Raw genomic sequence first — 19,096 nt, forward strand, 5'->3', positions numbered from 1 at the left:
CTGGATAGTGGGCAATATAAAAGGTGTCAGCACAGGTGGTGGTTTGAACTAGGATGATAGCAACAGAGACTGTGTTAACTGATTGAGTTCAGATTAGGACTTGGTGGAACTGAGAAAGAGAGGTCTAAGGCTCTTATACTGACTGAGTCATCCATGCCTTTTGAAAGTCTTTTCTATGTCTTCCTGGAAATAAGATGGTTTGCAAACCTATGGAATCTTTATGTGTTTATTTGGTAAATATCTTTGTCTAAGTCATCATTTGAAATTCCTTGTAGCTGCCTTTCATGAGCACTAAAAGCTCACTAGAAAAACTCCAGATATAGCCTATAGCTTTTAAATAAAGCAGACCCTTTTCTTCTTGCCTCTGAAACTGGGACATCATGCCCCAGGTTTGTATGCCAGGTCAACGGCATCAAAAGTAAAACAGTAAAGGTAAGTCCAGCCTAATAAAAGTAAAACAAGATAAAAGCAGAATACTGCAGAGGCTCAATTTTTCCAGTAGCACCAAAATATAAGTGATTTTGTGTAAGTGATCGTTCCAGCTCTAATTGAACTACACAACCAGAAGTCTCAAAGAAAGCAGCTCTATTTAGGTTAGACTTATTTGACTGTCTCATTAAACAGAGCATGGGTTTTGGAGTCATTTGATGTAAACACGAGTGCTATCTCTTCTTTATGTGTCCATCAACACTCAATTTCTCTAAACCTCTATGTCCTCACTTACAAAGAAAATAATCTACTTTATGCATTGGTTGTAAGAAATAAGCTAGTTTGTAAATAACCTGTCATAAAATGTAAATACTCTATGATGGCCAGTTGCTATTTTGTAATGTCTTCTCTAGAGTAAAAATGTGCTATCAAGTTATAGACAATATAAATAATTTGGCTAGAATATTATGCAATGGAGAATTTTTTCAACAGCTGGTAGGCTAAAGTAAATCACAGAAAAGCCCCCTACCAAAAGTTCTCTTGGTTGGAAAAACTCATACTTTCTATGGTTTGAACATTTATGTTTCCCCAAAATTCATATACTGAATTTCTAACTCCCATGCTATTAAGAGGTGGGGCCTTTTAGAAGGTGATTAGGTCACAATGGAGTATTCATGAATAAAATTAGTGCCCTTATAAGAGAGACCCAAGAGATAACTATCCCTTTCCACCATGTGAGAACACAAGAAGAATATATCATCTATGAAGCAAGAAATGGGCCCCCCAGCAGACATTGAATCTGTCAGTGTCTTCATCTTGGACTTCCCAGCCTCTAGAACTGTGGGAAATACCTGTTGTTTATAAGCCACCTAGTTTAAGGTAATTTGTCATAGCAGCCCAACCCAACTAAGATAGCATCCTAATAAGAATAGTGACTGTCTCATTTACTGTTACATAAGGGTTGCTGATGACTTAGTATTAACGTTTCCAGAAACTAAGACCGCCTCCCAGAGAGAAGAGATGGTGGATTTGGGATATTTCCTACTATGAAGTTCTTCAACTTCTTTCTTCCAATACTTCCTATAGTTGAGATACAACAAAAGCATAAAATACTGATATGATCAATGTAATAGACTAACTGATCACAGAAGCAACAGGAATAGGGGAGATGGAGAGAATAGTGATAGTGACACTGAATATATGGAATACAAGCCAGGAGCTGCAAGCTATTCGGTTGGGGCAAAAGTAACGGCAAAAGCCGAAATTATATTTAATACATCATTTTAATCCTTCCACGAAATCCTTAAGGAGGAGCCCATTTCCCATACTGCACATTGGGGTTAGATAGTGTGTTAGACAGTGTGTACATCTGCGAAGAGGCAGAGCTGGGATTTGGACCCAAATTTATCTGACTCCAAATTCATGTGATTTCCACTATAACAAGAGAGAAGAAACAGCCATCCTGGGCAGTTTCACAGAAAGACAACCAGCAGCCTCAAGGGTGGGTGTGAATAAACAAAATTTAAGTGAATGTAAGATAACTATTTTGCATGAGCTGCTTTTTTTGTTTTGTTTTGTATTAAATGGTCCTTCTATTGCATGTTATATGATCCAACACTGTCATCCTTGTTCTCCCTCCTGACCTCTGTCACCTGATCACTGAGCAACTCAGCCCTGGCCCTCCCCATAGAGGAGACCCTCAGCACCCAGAACCATGAACATTGCTTTCTGTTTTCCCCCACACCCAGTCTGGTTGAGGTCGGTGGACTTAGCAGTCTTACTCCAAACCCTTTTCTTCCTAGCTTTTCCCATGCGACCACTCAACTCTGACCTACAAACTCAGGCAGAGGCAGCTTCTCATAAAATGCAGAAAGAAGGATGACAACTTTTCCAAAGGAAATTCTCAGTGGAAAAACCACAAGAGCCCCAGGAGAGCAAAGGACGCTTTCTCTATCAAAATCCTAGAACACTGATTAATGATATTCTAGGAGATGAAGTCACCTTGTGACATCTGAAATACTGTTATTTAGTTTGAACTGTGTAGAGACCTCAGCTGCCTCCTGAGACATATTTACTGCCCAATCTTCTTTCTGACGAAAGATTCACTTTCCAGAAAACCGTAGCTCGTATTACTATTAGCTCATTTTAAAGTTACCCAGGGTTTGTCTAGAAGAAATTTAATTGGTGAGAGGCTACTGCAAGCCCCTTTAGACTCATAGATCAAAGCTTTATCCAACAAGTGCTCTTAGTCACAACATTATGTTAAAGGAGGAAAAAAGAAGACAGTAATTTAGTGCTTTTAATAATTCTAAAGATGATTCAATTCCAAAAATGTTATACTTTCAGAGAACACATTACAAATAACATTGCCTCTTCCCCTGATAAAATCTTATATTTGAATCACCACTTTTCATTTTCCAAAGTGCTTTCATACCCATTGTATAATTTTATGTTCAAAACCATAAAATGAGGGGGGGGAATATTATCCTTGATTTACATCAGAAAACTGAGACAAAAGGCACTATGGGATATATTTTTTTTTTATTATACTTTAAGTTCTAGGGTACATGTGCACAACATGCAGGCTTGTTACACATGTGCCATGTTGGTGTGCTGCACCCATTAACTCGTCATTTACATTAGGTATATCTCCTAATGCTATCCCTCCCCCTACCCCATGACAGGCCCCAGTGTGTGATTTCCCCACCCTGTGTCCAAGTGTTCTCATTGTTCATTTGCCACTTATGAGAACATGCGGTGTTTGGTTTTCTGTCCTTATGATAGTTTGCTCAGAATAATGGTTTCCAGCTTCATCCATGTCCCTATAAAGGACATGAATTCATCCTTTTTTATGGCTGCATAGTATTCCATGGTGTATATGTGCCACATTTTCTTAATCCAGTCTATCATTGACGGACATTTGGGTTGGTTCCAAGTCTTTGCTATTGTGAATAGGTACTATGTGATATTTCTAAATCCACATGACTGGTTATTGGCAGAGCTAAGCTATTATAACTTCTGAAATTATTTTCTCTTAGATTATTTATTATTCCCATCATTTTTATTTCCATTTATGTAAAAGGGCGCCACTCAGCATTTATTCAACACATATTTATTGAGCACCAATTATCTGATTGTTGAGGATTTAGGAGGAACGGATATATTGATGAAGACATATTTCTCCAGTTGCATGAAGCATACTTTCTAGTGAATAAAGAAAAAGATAAAAAAAGAAAGAGAAGAAGGCAGTTCTAAGTGCTCTGACAAAGGTGACATGTGGGACAATCACTGGGGACAGTTTTCTGTCTGGGTAGTCAAGGCACCAGCATCCTCACAGATCCCCAGGTTTGTAACCTCAAGCCTTTCTTCCCTTATCAATCACATCCTATTTGTTGTTGTGCCATATCCTGTTGGCATATTTATAACTCCTTGATGTCTTATGTGTTCTCCTCTCCTCCAGTCCCACAATGGCTCCCCTGACTTCTTAGCCTCTGTCAGGTGGGCTTTCCAAAACTTGCCCAGCTGTTCTTTCGATCTTCAGTCTCTCCTTTCCAGTGCACCTTGTCCATACCTATTGATCTTTGTATCAGGTTGTTTTCTATTATATTAAAAGTAATGGCAAACCCCACAATTACCTTTGCATCAACCTAATAAAAACTCCTGTTGAATGCCATGGAAAGCAGGGGAGACTTTATCCCAGCGTTCAAGATTCCACCCAATCTAATCCAAACTTCTCTTCAAATTCTTCTTATTAGCCAGCTACAGTGGCTCATACCTGTAATCCCAGCACTTTGGGAGGCTGAGGCGGGTGGATCATCTGAGGTCAGGAGTTCAAGACCAGCATGACCAACATGGTGAAACCCTGTCTCTACTAAAAACACAAAAATTAGGCTGGCATGGTGGCACACACCTGTAATCCCAGCTACTTGGGAGGCTGAGACAGGATCATTGCTTGAACCCAGGAGACAGAGGTTGCAGGGAGCTGAGATCACACCACTGCACTCAAGCCTGGGTGACAGAGTGAGACTCTATGTCAAAAAAAAAAAAAAAAATTCATTTTATTCTCAGCAAATGAAACCATTCACCATTCTTAATGTCATACTTGCACTTTTCTACTTCTGCATCATATTCCTCTCACTTCCTCCATTTAAAATCCCCCATCCTCTCCTAGCCAGTTTCTAAGGCAGGCCTCTCTTCTGGGGCTAGCTCCACAGATACCTCCTCCATGAATGAACGAATGCATGCATGAAGAAACTGAAGTGACTCTGGTATCTCCCCTGCTCTGCTCTTGTCATCTCCTTAGACTTTCACCAATTAGCAGGGCTTTGTCTCTGATACAGCCCCTTGCTTCTCTAAGTGAGGACGATTTTCCCTACTCCTCCACTAGCACATGGGCTAATTTGGTTCTGTGACATCCCTTATGAATGTCAGTCAGCTTGTCAGCTGTAGGTCTCTGCTCTTCTGCCTTCCTGTCTCCCAAAGCCAAAGCCATTGACCCCAAGATCATCTGCCAGCTGATGGCATCTGCTCTCTAGGAATAGGCTCTGAGTTCAGACCTTTCCTGACAGTGCTTTGGGGTCCCCATAAAACTCAAATAGATCTCTAAATTCATGTCCTTTCAGAGCCTCCTGTGGTACATTTCTTTTCCTTGTAAGGTTCAGCAAAAAGGCTGTCAAGAGCACATGAATGAAAGGAATAGGGAAGCATGATGCATAGTTTCTATAAGAAATCAATGGCTACTAAAGATATCCCACATGAAATACCCTGAATGAAGCATTTTTAATCTCAGGGAGAAGGCTTTGGGGAGCTCACAGGGCTTTGGCTGTCAAGTCTCATGGGAACTGTTCCTAGAGTAGAAAAGTATTTTTCTTTCAGCCAATGACTTTGCTTAAATCATGCACCAAAGCTAACATTTAGGTGTTCTTCTCTCAGGTAGGTTTATGCTTAGATCTTTGTAATGCTGTATTCATATAGCCATTGATGTGAGAAGACCCAAGAGAAAGATTTAGTGTCAAATGGCTGAAATTTTCATGCTTATACTTCAGTGGTTATAGAAGGCTGCAGAAAGTCACTGGATACTGAGAACTGACAAGGAGAAAAAAAGAGAAACCTCCTGTGGCAAACACGTATGGATTGAGGGAGACTTTATGATGTCAGGCAGATTCTTCTTCCAATTTTCATAGTGGGAAGAAGGAGTTGTTGGTGTAACCACAGATTTACCGGATCCTCGTTTCCATCTACAAGACCTTCCATTTCCCTAATTAACTCTTGCTCTGAGTCTCCACAGTGGCTATTTCAAAACCTATCTGTTCTCAGGAAACCATCTAAGCAGCTCATCTATTCCCTCCACTCTCAGTACTCATCTTCCACTTCACTGAGAAAATTGGAGCTGTTAGGCAGGAATGCCCTCACCTGCATCTATTTTTACCCTTGTCTTCCAGTTTCTTGTTAAAAGAGTTGACCTGTTCCCTAATGTTCATATCTCCATCTCCATCTCCTGTCCTCCAGATCTCATCCCCTCTTTGGAGAATGGTCCTTGATCAAGTATCTTTAAACCTCTCCCTCTATGGTTTCTTCCATCAACATGGGAAAAATATACTCAGGTCTCATACATGTTGAAAAACTAAGTAAATTAAAACCTCTTTGGTTCTCTCTCTTCACAACCAGGCTTCTTAAATGAGCCATCTACACTCACCGTTTTATTCTCTCCTTCCAGTCATTCTTCATCTCATTGAAATCTGCTTTTCCCCCTTTACTCCATTGAAACTGCTGATGCTAAGATTTACCATAGGTATGACTTTTTTTGTCCTGTACATTATCTTTGAATAACTGTGTGATCTCATTGCCTCAATTATCACCCACTGTGATGGCACAGAGGCCTGAACATCTCTAATGTAGACCTCCCTTCTAGGCTCCAGACCTGTGTACCCACCTACTTCCTGGACATGGATGTGCCACTATCACATGTACAAAACTAAACTCGGCAACCCTTCTCACTCCAATTCCCCATTAAAATGGCTATTTTGTCACTCCTCTCATTAAATGACACTGCACTTGCTCTTATTGCCCAAGCAATAGAACTGGGAATCATCTTTGCCTTCTTTCTTCCTCTTTAACTAATACCACTGCCATAGACTATCACCAAAGCTTGTTGAGTCAGCTCCTGAGTTTATGTAGAATTTATCCAAGTGACACAATATAATATCCCAAGCAGGATCTGCTTTAGGGCTCCATAATCAAACACATTAATATTTCTGCAATATAAGAAAATATACAATAAGTGGGATATATAAGGATCCATAAAGCAGACCTGCACAAGAAATGCTAAGGAACACTCTTCAGTCAGAAAGCAAATAACAGATGGAATTATGAATCTTCACCAAAAAATAAAACACATCAGAGGCTTTAAATATCTGATAAAAAAAAGAAAAGATCATTTTCCTGTTCATTTTTTAAAAATACATACTATTCCTTAAAGCAAGATGATACTACCATCTTGTTGCTTTTATAATACATATTCAATACGTGTAATAACAATAGTATAAAGCCATGGCAAAGGGGATAAGCAGACCTTACAATTGCAAGTTTACATATTTTATGGGAATTGGTACAACATTAACTCTGAGTAGAATATGAAAAACTAAGAATTGTATTTTAATCCCAGAGCAATAACATACAATATAATGCAAACAAGAACAGTTTAAAAGCCAGTGGATAACTTCTAATTACGTTAATAATAATAGCAAATACTTATTGTTTCTATATGCCATTATCTCATTCAATCTTCAAAAAATCCTATGAAGTACACATTATTTTTCCCATTTTACAAATGAGTAAAATAAGGCTGAGAAATAAAGTAATTTTCCCAGATTTATAACAGGATTAGCCTCAGAGCTGTCAGATTATGGTATATGCTCTCTTTTTAAAACTGACAGATAAAATGTATTTATAGTACACAGCATGAGGTTTTAAAATATAAGTACATGCTTTTCTATAAAATAAATAAAATTTTTGGCCAGACACGGTGGCTCATGCCTGTAATCCCAGCATTTTGGGAGGCCAAGACAGGCAGATTACCTGAGGTCAGGAGTTCAAGACCAGCCTGGCCAACATGGTGAAACCCTGTCTCTTCTAAAAATAAAAAAATTGGCTGGGTATGGTGGCACATGCCTGTACTCCCAGCTACTCAGCAGGCTGAGGCAGGAGAATCAGTTGAATCCAGGAGGCGGAGGCTGCAGTGAGTCAAGATCATACCACTGCACTCCACCCTGGGCGACAGAGCAAGACTCCATCTCAAAAAATAAATAAAATTTCCCATTTATTTTTAAATAAACATAGACGTGAAAAAATTAAACAGAAAGTTACACATCTTCCTTACACCAAATTCCAGCCCTATTCCCCAAAAGTAGCCTCTGTCAATGGTTTCTCTGATTATATCAGGAAAAGAAAAAGCTGCAAATACTAATACGTAGATCTTTTAAACAGAAAAAAAATCAAGCATACTTCTATAGATAATTTTTTCACCTAGCAGTTCTTGAAATCTTTCCATATATATATATTTTGAATAAATATATAAAGCTACTTCATTCTTTTTAGTGGCTGCATCCTATCCCATTGTATGGATGTAACAAAATACATCACACAAGGCCACTCTTGATAGAAAATTGTTTCCAGTTATTATTATTGTTGTAATACAATAGCAATTAGCATATTGTATAATACACCAATACATTTGTACATTACAAATATATATGCACAATCAATTCATAACAGTGCAATTGCTAGATCAAAGAGTTTTTACCCTTTTATATTTTGAGCTATTGCTAAATGATGATTCATTAACTTCATCACCTCTTATTTTCAAAAAAAAACAGATAAGATTATGTAAAGTCTGTGATCTGAATTACTATTCAACCTTCCTTTCCATAACATTGCTTCTGGTACATTTTGACTTACAAAGAGGATTTTTTGTTGTTGTTGTTGTTTTGAGACGGATTCTCACTCTGTTACCCAGGCTGGAGTGCGGTGGCTCCATCTCCGCTCACTGCAAGCTCCACCCCCCAGGTTCAAGCCATTCTCCTGGCTCAGCCTCCTGAGTAGCTGGGACTGCAGGAGCCCACCATCATGCCCGGCTAATTTTTTTGTATTTTTAGTAGAGACGGGGTTTCACCATGTTAGCCATGATGGTCTCGATCTCCTGATCTCGTGATCCGCCCAACTTGGCCTCCCAAAGTGCTGGGATTACAGGCGTGAGCCACCGCGCCCGGCCCGGATTATTGTTTTTTTAAGTGTGGTCAAAGCTATAGATCTTTTCCTTTTTTGTTTACTGTGTTTTGGCAGACAACATTGTTCTCCATTCTAATAAAAAATATTCACCTGTATTTTCCTTATATTTTTATGGTTTTGGCTTTTACATTGACCTGTAAACCACACTAGTGTGTTTAATGTAAGTTTAACATGAGTCCCTAGAGTTTGTTACAGAGTCAGTTTTCTCAAATATACACTGTTGAAAAATATATTTATTCCATTTTGGTTTGCATTTTTTCTTTACAATACATTGATAATTAGCATTAATATTAATTAATATCAGTAATTAGTATTAATATTAGCAATTAGTATTAATACTAGTAATTTGATGTACGGTTCTGGTTCCATGAGTTTTTCTATAAGGGGAGGGACAATAGACCAATGGCAAACAAAGTATCACTTCCTTAATAGCTGAACAAGCAATTTATACACAAAATGCAGAGCTTTTCTGGTGAGTTCTGAGGCATGTAGCTTAACTAGAGACCTAAACAAGGCTTTCTACTTCTTCCCTTCCTCTAAAATAGCCAAATTGCAGATTGAGTCTGTTTACCCAGCCCACAATGGATAAGGACCTGAGCCTGCCATAAACCACCATGCCCAGTGCTCTGACGTCTTTGATGTGGGAGGTGGAGCCAAGATGCCAGCCTTTAAGACTTAATGGCCTCTCACTCCAATTAATGCAGGGCCGTTGCACCCCAAATTATGTAAGATATTGAAGTATTGCCATTTTGGTTTTCATTTGTCTCTACTTCCTCACTGATAAGCAGCCAACTTAGCCTATTAAAATTTCTAGTGCATTGGTGAATATGTATTTATAACACATATTCCCTCAGGACAGCAGGCCCAGAGGATATAGTGGAAGCAATAGTTGCTCCAAGCACAAGACCTTGTCACCAGTAGGAAATAGCAGAAGCAGTGTAGTGTGAGGTCCTGGATGTACTGCAATATCTAGCAAGGGTAACAGTAATGTATGGCCTGAAAAGAGACCATCTTCCCCGGAAAGAGATTGCTGTGCCATGTGTGAAGATGGAAACAGAATCAGACAGAGGTGCACCCCGGAAGCAGTAATGATCAAAAGCACTTGCAGCTGTATCCAGCAGGCATCACAGGGAAGCCCTCCATAACTGTTCAGAAACCCTCTGGGAACACCCAGAATTACTGGAGAGAATAGAGACTTTGCAAGGCTGTTTTGCATAAGCACTTGGAAGTAACAGTTACTAAAATCTGCCTTAAGCCTGCTCATGTGACTGTTAATAGGACTCAGCTGCTAAAAAGGCTCCTATTTAGATATGTTTAACGTACATATTTTGTTTTTCAAAATACGTATTAACATCCTGTGGGAAAATGTCCCAACATATATCATTTTGGGAAATTCTGCTATGGAGCTTGACTTTCAAACTGTGACATTTCATGTCTGGATCACTTTTATTTACACACTAGGGCTCCAACATGAGCAATTGCTCAGAAGACTACTGGGTGACATGACACACGTGGATATGTCTGATTCCTGCCCACAAATGCATTGTCCCTAAAGGACACTTCTTTTAGAAGTCTTTATTTCCAGGAGGTACCTGGGAGACACACAGCAGGTACACTGTAGACCCAAACAAACTTCAATTCTACATTAAACCCTCCTTAGACCCAAACTGGGATTCCTGATATATTTATAATAAGAACTGGGCAATTGGCTAGGTCTCTTTCTTAATACTGGTTCCAGGAAGTCCAGACCCAAATTTATAGCGCAAATACAGTATTTATGCTGTCTTTTATGGTTCAAAGTTATGTTTTTTTTAACTAATGTGATGGCTTTCCATTTTTTGTTCATATTTTATTGATATTCTTTCCCTATTTCTTTGCATAGTCTATCTCTGCTTTATGATATGCATTTTTATTGCAGTTCTACCAAAACCTTTATAGACCAGGTGGCCAGGGGGCCTCAGGACTAGAGAACTTCTTGTAGTCTATTCATTGCATTTGTTCATCTCTTTATTTCAAATAGATTCTGTCCCTTTTTACTCTGCTTAAGTTAATGAAACTGATTGCATGTAGAAGTTGATATTTCTCACAATCAGAAATGATTCAAAAGGCAAAGTGAATTAATAAAGAAATGTATAACACAGTATTGAGGATTCAATATGCCATTCTTCTCAGGAAAGCTAACATTAAAAAATGTTAAAGAATATTGTTAATGGAAGTTAAGCAATTTATGGAAGAGATTTAAGAGGGCAAGACCTTCCCAAAACTCCTGAGACAAGTTCTCCATCCAGTAGTTTTTTTTAACTCACTTTTAAATCCTCATGTAAAAGCCAGATTATATGAGCATGTTTAAAATTCTTTTATTAAATAGAATTTTTTTTCATTCTTTTCTGTTATCCAGAAAAGTAACTATATCATGCAGCTTGTAGATCACACTTGGGCTCATCGAGGGGAAATGAGAAAAAATAACAGCTTTGCCAAATTAGCAGAGCGTATGCATGCAAGGAAATTCCAGTGATTATTCTGAACATCTGATTCCAGAGGGAATCACATCCAAGTAATGGAAATAATTGAAGATGAAAATTCAAGAGCAAATCCTGTTGACTGCTATATACTAACTGCATCTGTCTGAGCTGCATCTCCAGTGCCACCACCCTTGCTCAATGACTGTGAACTCTTGCCTGGAATATGCAAGAGCCTCATGCTTGGACTCCTTTCCTCCCTGCGTTCTTTACAATCTGTTCTCCAGAGAAAACTCAAAATGAGTTTTCCAACATCAATTACATCACATCACTCCCTGCTTAAAACTCTCCAGTGGCTTCCTACTGCATTTACACTAAAACCAGCCTCTTTAACATCACCTAAAAGGCCCCGATAGTGAGGTCTTGCCTACTTCTCTGACCAGACTTCATAATAGTCTGCTTCTCGCCCTGTCTGATGTGTTTCTCAAGCTAAACGACCACGTGTTTCTCAAAACTCACAGAAATGTACTAAAAAGGGTAAGTTTTTCTGCATGTAAATTATATTTTAAGAATAGAAATAGGATAGGTATCCCTATGAATACCAATCAAGATATTTTTAATCTGAGAAAGATATTTTAAATAACAAAAGTTAAAAAAACCTATAGCAGCAACAGCTAGTATATCCCATATTTACTTTTTCTTTTCTTTCTTAATAAGAGAACTCTGATTTTTTTTTTTTTTGAGACAGAGTCCCCTTCTGCTGCCCAGGCTGGAATGTGGTGGCACAATCTCAGCTCAGCTCACTGCAGCCTCTGCCTCTCAGGTTCCAGCCATTCTCCTGCCTCAGCCTCCCAGGTAGCTGGGATTACAGGTATAGGCCACCATGCCCGGCTAATTTTTTTGTATTTTTAGTAGAGACGGGGTTTCACCATGTTGGCCAGGCTGGTCCTGAACTCCTGACCTCAAGTGATCCGCCCACCTCGGCCTTCCAAAGTGCTGGGATTACAGGCGTGAACCACCGCGCCCAGCTAAGAACTCCAATTTTATTCAGAGTGACAATATATCCAGCTGATAAACTCTACCTTCCAGCCTCTATTGGAGGTAAAATTTTCCAATTTGGTGTGAGCAAACGTCATTGGACAAGAATCCCTTTTTGTCCTTCTGTACTCCCTCCTTCCAGCCTCTTGGAATCAGACACTACAGAAGTTCCAGAAACCATTTGGGGACCATGAGAGAAAAGAAGAGAAAATCCAGAGGCCTTGCCCTTAGCATTTGGATTCAGTGAGATACCAGCAACTACCTAACACTGCGTTCTATTTAGCGGGTTGAGATCTAATATTTTAAAGATACTGAAATAAAGGTCTCTCTCAGGCCACCAGGCAATTCCCAACTAATATAAACATCTAGGTATGTATCTAATAATGTATAAAATAGTTATGAAGAAAAGGATAGAACATAAGAAGACCAAAAGGAATGGAGAAATATTCCATAATTATAAATGAAGACACTTGATATTATGATTATTGAAGTCTGTAAATTCAATTCAATTCAAATCAAAATCCTAGTAAGATGTTTCACAGAATTTACTTAACAGGGGGCTTAAATGTATATCAAAGATTATGGCCAAAAACAGCTAACAATATTGAAGAAGAATAGTGACAGATGACTAACCAGATATCAAGTCTTAATTTAAAGCTTTATACTAATTAAGAGACAAATATATCAGTTAATAGCTATAATTAATATAGCAGTTAATTAAGAGATAAATATATCAGTAAATCAGAATAAAAAGCCTTGAAAATTTTGTTTAACATAGTGAAGGCATTCCATAGAGCTGGAACAAGTGGTTACCCATGTGGAAAAGGATATTAGATTCCCTTCCTCACATCAAGAGCAAAAACAAATTACATTTATTAGAAATCTACACGCAAAGATCAAAACTTTAAAACTTTTATACGAAAATATATTTATATTCTTTGGATAGGAAATGATTTCTTAGCTATATCCAAAAACACAGCAATAAAGTTTGATTAAAATTGCAATGCATGTGAGTATTTGATAATATTCAATTATTTCAAGTAGCATGAACTTGTATTCTATTCTATGGATTATAATCCATTATTTTTATTATTTTATTCCTCAAATTGTCCCAGATTTTGTCCCTGGGAGCCAGTTCAAGCTGGTGTCTAGTCTTTCAATGTTGTTGAGTATTTTATTACTTTCTGACACCTGGTTGCTCTCTTTGGAAAAATGGTATAGAGAGACATATCTGTATGCAAGGTGTATCAGCACAACTTTTAACAAGAAAACATAGAAGCAACCTAACCACCCTTCAGTTGAATGCACAACAGCATATAAAATACATGGACTAGGCTGGGTATGTTGACTCATGCCTGTAATCCCAGGACTTTGGGAAGCCGAGGTGGGTGGAACACCTGAGGTCAGGAGTTTGAGACCAGCCTGGCCAAAACGGTGAAACCCCATCTCTACTAAAAATACAAAAATTAGCCAGGTGTGGTGGTGCACACCTGTAATCCTAGCTATTCAGGAGGCTGAAGCATGAGAATCACTGGAACCTGGGAGGCAGAGGTTGCAGTGAGTCGAGATCACGCCATTGCACTCCAGCCTAGGCAACAGAGTGAGACTTTGTCTCAAACAAACAAACAAGAAGACATGGACTAGATCTTCTATTATCAACCTAAGCTAATCTCACACTATGGAGTAAAAAAAGCTACAGCATATTATAATCCATTCAAACTAAGACCCACAAAATAATATCTATTGCTTATGAAGAAGTATGTATGTAGCAGCAAAGAAAATATAGCCACTGATATCCAGGAGCCTGGCACTCACAGCTAGCCCTTAGTATCGCCTGTTGACTGTAAACAACTTCAAAGAGCATGAACATCAGACAAGGCCGTTCTGTGACCAACATGGGACAAAACAAAAATATAACCACGCCATAATTATATTTGAACACTAACAAAAATACGCACCACAAAAACGACCAAATATCCATTCATCCTGGCTAATGCGTGACTGTTGCTTCTTAAACAATTACAACTTTAGTTTGGCTCTAGGCTTGAGATTTGTTAAGATATGTAATCACAGAATTACCCTACTTCCTGAAATCATCAATGCAGAGTAAAATCCTGTTTCCTTAAACCCTCCCAAGAATCACCTACTGCAAGCCCAAATCCTGTTCTAAGTCTTCTCCACCATCATTGTGTTGAGACACCCCACACTTCTCCACAGTTTGCATACAACTACAGATGTGTTTCCAGTAGTCTTTGGAAAGAGGACATTGACTGTAGTGAAAGCACTTTTTTTTTTTTTTTTTTTTGAGGCGGAGTCTCGCTCTGTCTCCCAGGCTGGAGTGCTGTGGCACCATCTCGGCTCACTGCAAGCTCCGCCTCCCGGGTTCACGCCATCCTCCTGCCTCAGCCTCCCGAATAGCTGGGACTACAGGTGCCCACCACCATGCCCAGCTAGTTTTTTGTATTTTTAGTAGAAACGGGGTTTCACCGTGTTAGCCAGAATTGTCTCGATCTCCTGACCTCGTGATCCGCCCGCCTCGGCCTCCCAAAGTGCCGGGATTACAGGCGTGAGCCACTGCGCCCAGCCGTAAAAGTGTTTTTAAACGGGTAGAAATAATGCACCCAAACTTTAGGATAGTACCTATACCTGACGAGGCAGAAAAAGAGGAGGAAAGTCTGAGGCAGAGAGAAGGGAGGCATTTGCTGTATTGTAGCATTTTATTTCTTTAAAATGGGAGAAGTCTAAAGAATATATGACAAAACACATATATCCATGGTTGGAAATGGTAACCTCTTTTATTAATTTCTATTTCATTTGTATTATTTTCATTGTGGTAAAATATGCACAGCATAAAGTGTGTTATTTTAGCTGTTTTCAAGTGTACAGTTCAGCGACATTAAGTACATTCACATCATTGTAGTACCATCATCAGCATCATCCCGAGAACCCTTTTCATCTTGTAAAACTGAAACTCCATGATATTAAATAACAAGTCCCTACTCGTTTCTTCTCCCAGAAGCCCCTGGCAACCACCATTCTTTCTGCCTCTGAATTTGACTATTCTAAGTACCTCATGTAAGTGGAATCATATAGTATTTGTCCTATTTTCTTGTATGATTGAAATATATTATTTAACTAAATATGTTGAAATATATTATTTAGCTAAAGATTTCTCTAAAGTAAAGTAATGATCTCCTCCAACCCAGAAGAAACCAATTTTAAGTGTTTTCATTTAATACATGTACTCTTCTAAGATTGCATATAGAGGGATATGATGGAGCAGATGCTTATTGGCAACTAAGTCTTATCTGTGCACTAATGTTTTGATTATCTGCATATAGGTCAATCTTGCCCACTAGAAGACCCCACATCCTTGATAATGAGGAAGGTACCTTATTTCCCTTTTCACTTCCAATGTCAAGCACAGTAGCTGGCATATAACAGATGCTCAATAAATGTGTGTTCAAAAAAGAATGAATTATTGTGTTTCAAAATTATCAGCTTCAACTTAGTAACTTAAAATCTATTTTAAAAAGATATAATTTGCTCCAAGTTATCAGTTTTAAGACCTTTTATTTATCTTTCTTTGTTGCTCTTAGAGTAATCTCAACTGTTCTCAAAGCTTCAGTGGCACAAGAAAATTAAGGAAATGTCTCTTCCCTGCAAAGACAAGCTTCACATGACTGATCTGTCCTCCCCATGGCCCTATCTTGATGCACCAAGCATTTGAAACTTTAAGTAATTTTCAGGCAGCTGTAATTGAAGAGATATTACAGCTGTTGAAGTGGTGCCAGTTACCACATTAACATAGCCATAACTCAGGCAAAGCACAGACAAGAACAACTTCATGGACAGCGGGCTTATTCACTATTTTAAGTCAATTGCTTCCTTTATTATTCCAAGCCTGCCATTGCTAAGAATACAAAGGAACAAGAATTTATCATAATAGATCACACACTCAAACTCAGGGGGAAATATTAATGAAACAAACCAAAAAAGAAATTATTTATCCTTGACTAATTAAACTCATCAGCAAAAACGAGCCCAAATCTAGTACATTTCTGAGATCCAGGAACATGAGCCAGTGAAAGATCATAGACTTTGAATGGAGAAGACCAGAGCGCATGTCCTTGTCCTAACTTTCACCAATAGTTTGACCTTGGATCATTCTCATAACTTTGCAAACACCTGTTAAGTGGCAAATAATATTATCCACCTTAGAAGCATGTTAGAGGATTAGATGAGAAAAGTTAATGTCAACATTTTTATATACTGCAAATTGCTTGACAAATAACATATTTATATTAAAAACTTATCACAGAAATATCTGAAGACTAAGAAGTAGGGAAATCATAGGATGAAACTTGAACTCATAGTTTTATATGTTTAGAATATTGACTTCTGTGGCAAAGCATTTTCTTGTCAGTTTTCTGTGTTCCTGTAAGACACCGATGGTGTGGGGAAATGGTGCTATTTTAGATCTTGTGCCCTTACAATGCAAAATGCCCAAAAGAGACTTCAGTGGGCTAACAAGTCTACATTCAGAGTTCAGCCAAGTTCACAACATAGTTCTATATTCCTACTACTGAATTTCTTCAGTCGATTAATTTTCCCATGCTCCTTGGTGACTGTATTAAACCTTTTCCATTCTCTTCATCCAAACCTGTTACTGATGCAGGGTGTCCAGGTTCTTGGGGTTTTGAACAAAGAATTGGACAAAACACACAAACGAATGAAAGAAAAGCACGGATCTATTGAAACAAAAGTACACTCCACAGGGTGGGAGTGGGCTCAAATAAGCAGCTCAAGAGCCCCATTACAGAATTTTCTGGGGTTAAAATATTCTCTAGAGGTTTCCCATTGGTTACTTGGTGTATGCCCTATGTAAATGATGTAGTGGCCCACGACCATTCTGGTTGGTTGTAGGAGGGAACCAATTAAAGGCTGAAGTGATTAATACAAAGTTACACTCCTATGCAAATGAAGACTTGGCCTGTGACCAGTCTGATTGGTTGCAAGAGGGAACCAATCAGAGGTACTTGCAATTTTTCACCTGCCACTCAGAGAAAGGGGTATAGGGGTGTTGCAAAGGGTGTAGCCTATGGTCCTTTTGTTACTTGGGCATGGAAAGTTGGGGTTTTCCTTTTGGTTTAATTCTAGGAAGTCAACATGAATCAGCCTTAGGTTCCCTGCCTCCAGATCCTATTCTCCTGCCTCAGCACCACCCCAAAAAGCTCCCTCACTCACAAAAGATGACCTCACTTCCAACCTCACAGAGAAATTTGAAGCTGTCAGAGAGGAGTTCTCAACTTTCCAACACCTGCTTTCAAACCTACAACCTATCTGTATCTTCTCTCCTCTCCTCAATTCCTGTGAAAGCCAGCTCCCTTCTTCCTAGCTTTGGTCCAATCTCTCTGTCTCTGTTCTGTAGCCCACTTCCTCAAGAATCATCTCCCATCAATAATCTCTTCTCTCTTCTGTGTCTTCTAACTCATCATCTTTGCTTAGTTCCCCCATGGTCATTCAAACATACTTAATTCATACAAAAAAATTAGAATGAATAAGACCTACTATTTGATAGTACAACAAGATGACTATAGTCAATACCTTTACTGTACATTTTTTAATAACTAAAAGAGTATAATTAGATTGTTTGTAACACAAGGGATAAATGCTTAAGGGAAGGGATACCCCATTCTCCATGATGTGATTGCACATTGCATGCCTGTATCAAAACATCACATGTACCCCATAAATCTATATACCTTTGTACCCACAAGAATTAAAAATAAAAAAATTTAAATTTAAATTAAAAAAACAAATATGTCCAATTTTTTAAAATATTTCGTCTTATTTTTTCTTTCATTTACGGCCCTATGTCTTCTGTCCTTTTCTCAGTCACATTTCTAAAAGGAGTTGTCTACACTGTCTCTATTTCTTAATTTCTCACTCATTCCACAACCCACTGAAACCTTGCATCTCCACTCAACAGCCCACCCAGCCACTGAGCTAAGTTGCCAATGACTTCTGCAAGGTATACTTTTGACCTGGGCCTCCCTAGCCTCTCAGCAGCACTCTATGGAGTTAACAATGTTGTTCTTTTGTCTTTCATGGTATGGTCTCCTCCTGGGTATCCTCCCACCTTTCTGAACAGTCTTTTAGTTTATCCTTCCCTGTTTCACATTCGAAGGTTGGAATTTCCCAAGATTCATTCCTAGGCTGCTTCTCCTTTTCTTTCTTTCTTCTACACAAAATCAGCCACTCTCATATCTTCATTCACCACCCACATATTGACCATTTGTGAACATGCATCTTTAGATCACACCCGTGTGTCCGACTTGAGGTCTCCACTTGGCTATCTGATGCAGGCCAGAGCCTGCAGAGCACACACTGACCAGAAGTGTGGGTAATAAGATGTTTCCTGTATGAGCCTGTCAAGGAAGAACTTGAAAGTCCTTCAGTTTCCCATTGGACCCTAAACCGGGAGCTCTGGAGCCAATATTGCCCACCAAGTGTCCCACCTTACTCATTCACCAGATGCGAGCTGCTCCAAGAGGGGCACGCCCTCTAGGGAGGCAGCTCTGCCCCTCAGGCAGACCCTGAAGTTGCTGACTGCTGATGGCTATCTGCAGCCTGCCTTCCCCTGGGATGGACAGCAAGTCCTTCCTTGAAGCGGGAACTCAGTGGCACATTTCTTCACCTACCACAATATCTCATAGGCACTTTAACCACAAAACAAAATTGAGCTCATTCCCTCAAAACTCACTTTCTTTCAAGTGTTCCTGACCTCTGGAAATAGCATCCTCATCTATGCAGTTGCACACACCAAAAACCCAACTCTGATCCTAATGCCGCTTTTCCCTCGCACCCCGCCCTTAGCCTAA

General features: G+C 39.0%; 1 long non-coding RNA gene across 1 annotated transcript; it reads left to right on the plus strand.

Moving 5' to 3' along the window:
* Nucleotides 1-1,158: 1,158 nt before the first annotated feature.
* Nucleotides 1,159-16,175, plus strand: LOC131382317 (uncharacterized). The gene is made up of 3 exons (XR_009211703.1): nucleotides 1,159-1,308; nucleotides 11,114-11,711; nucleotides 15,812-16,175. It is a non-coding gene; the product is annotated as an uncharacterized LOC131382317 (long non-coding RNA).
* The last annotated feature ends 2,921 nt before the right edge of the window (nucleotides 16,176-19,096 follow it).

This window comes from Hylobates moloch, unplaced genomic scaffold (genome assembly GCF_009828535.3).
Source record: "Hylobates moloch isolate HMO894 unplaced genomic scaffold, HMol_V3 SCAFFOLD_22, whole genome shotgun sequence".
In the NCBI taxonomy this organism is placed as follows: domain Eukaryota; kingdom Metazoa; phylum Chordata; class Mammalia; order Primates; family Hylobatidae; genus Hylobates; species Hylobates moloch.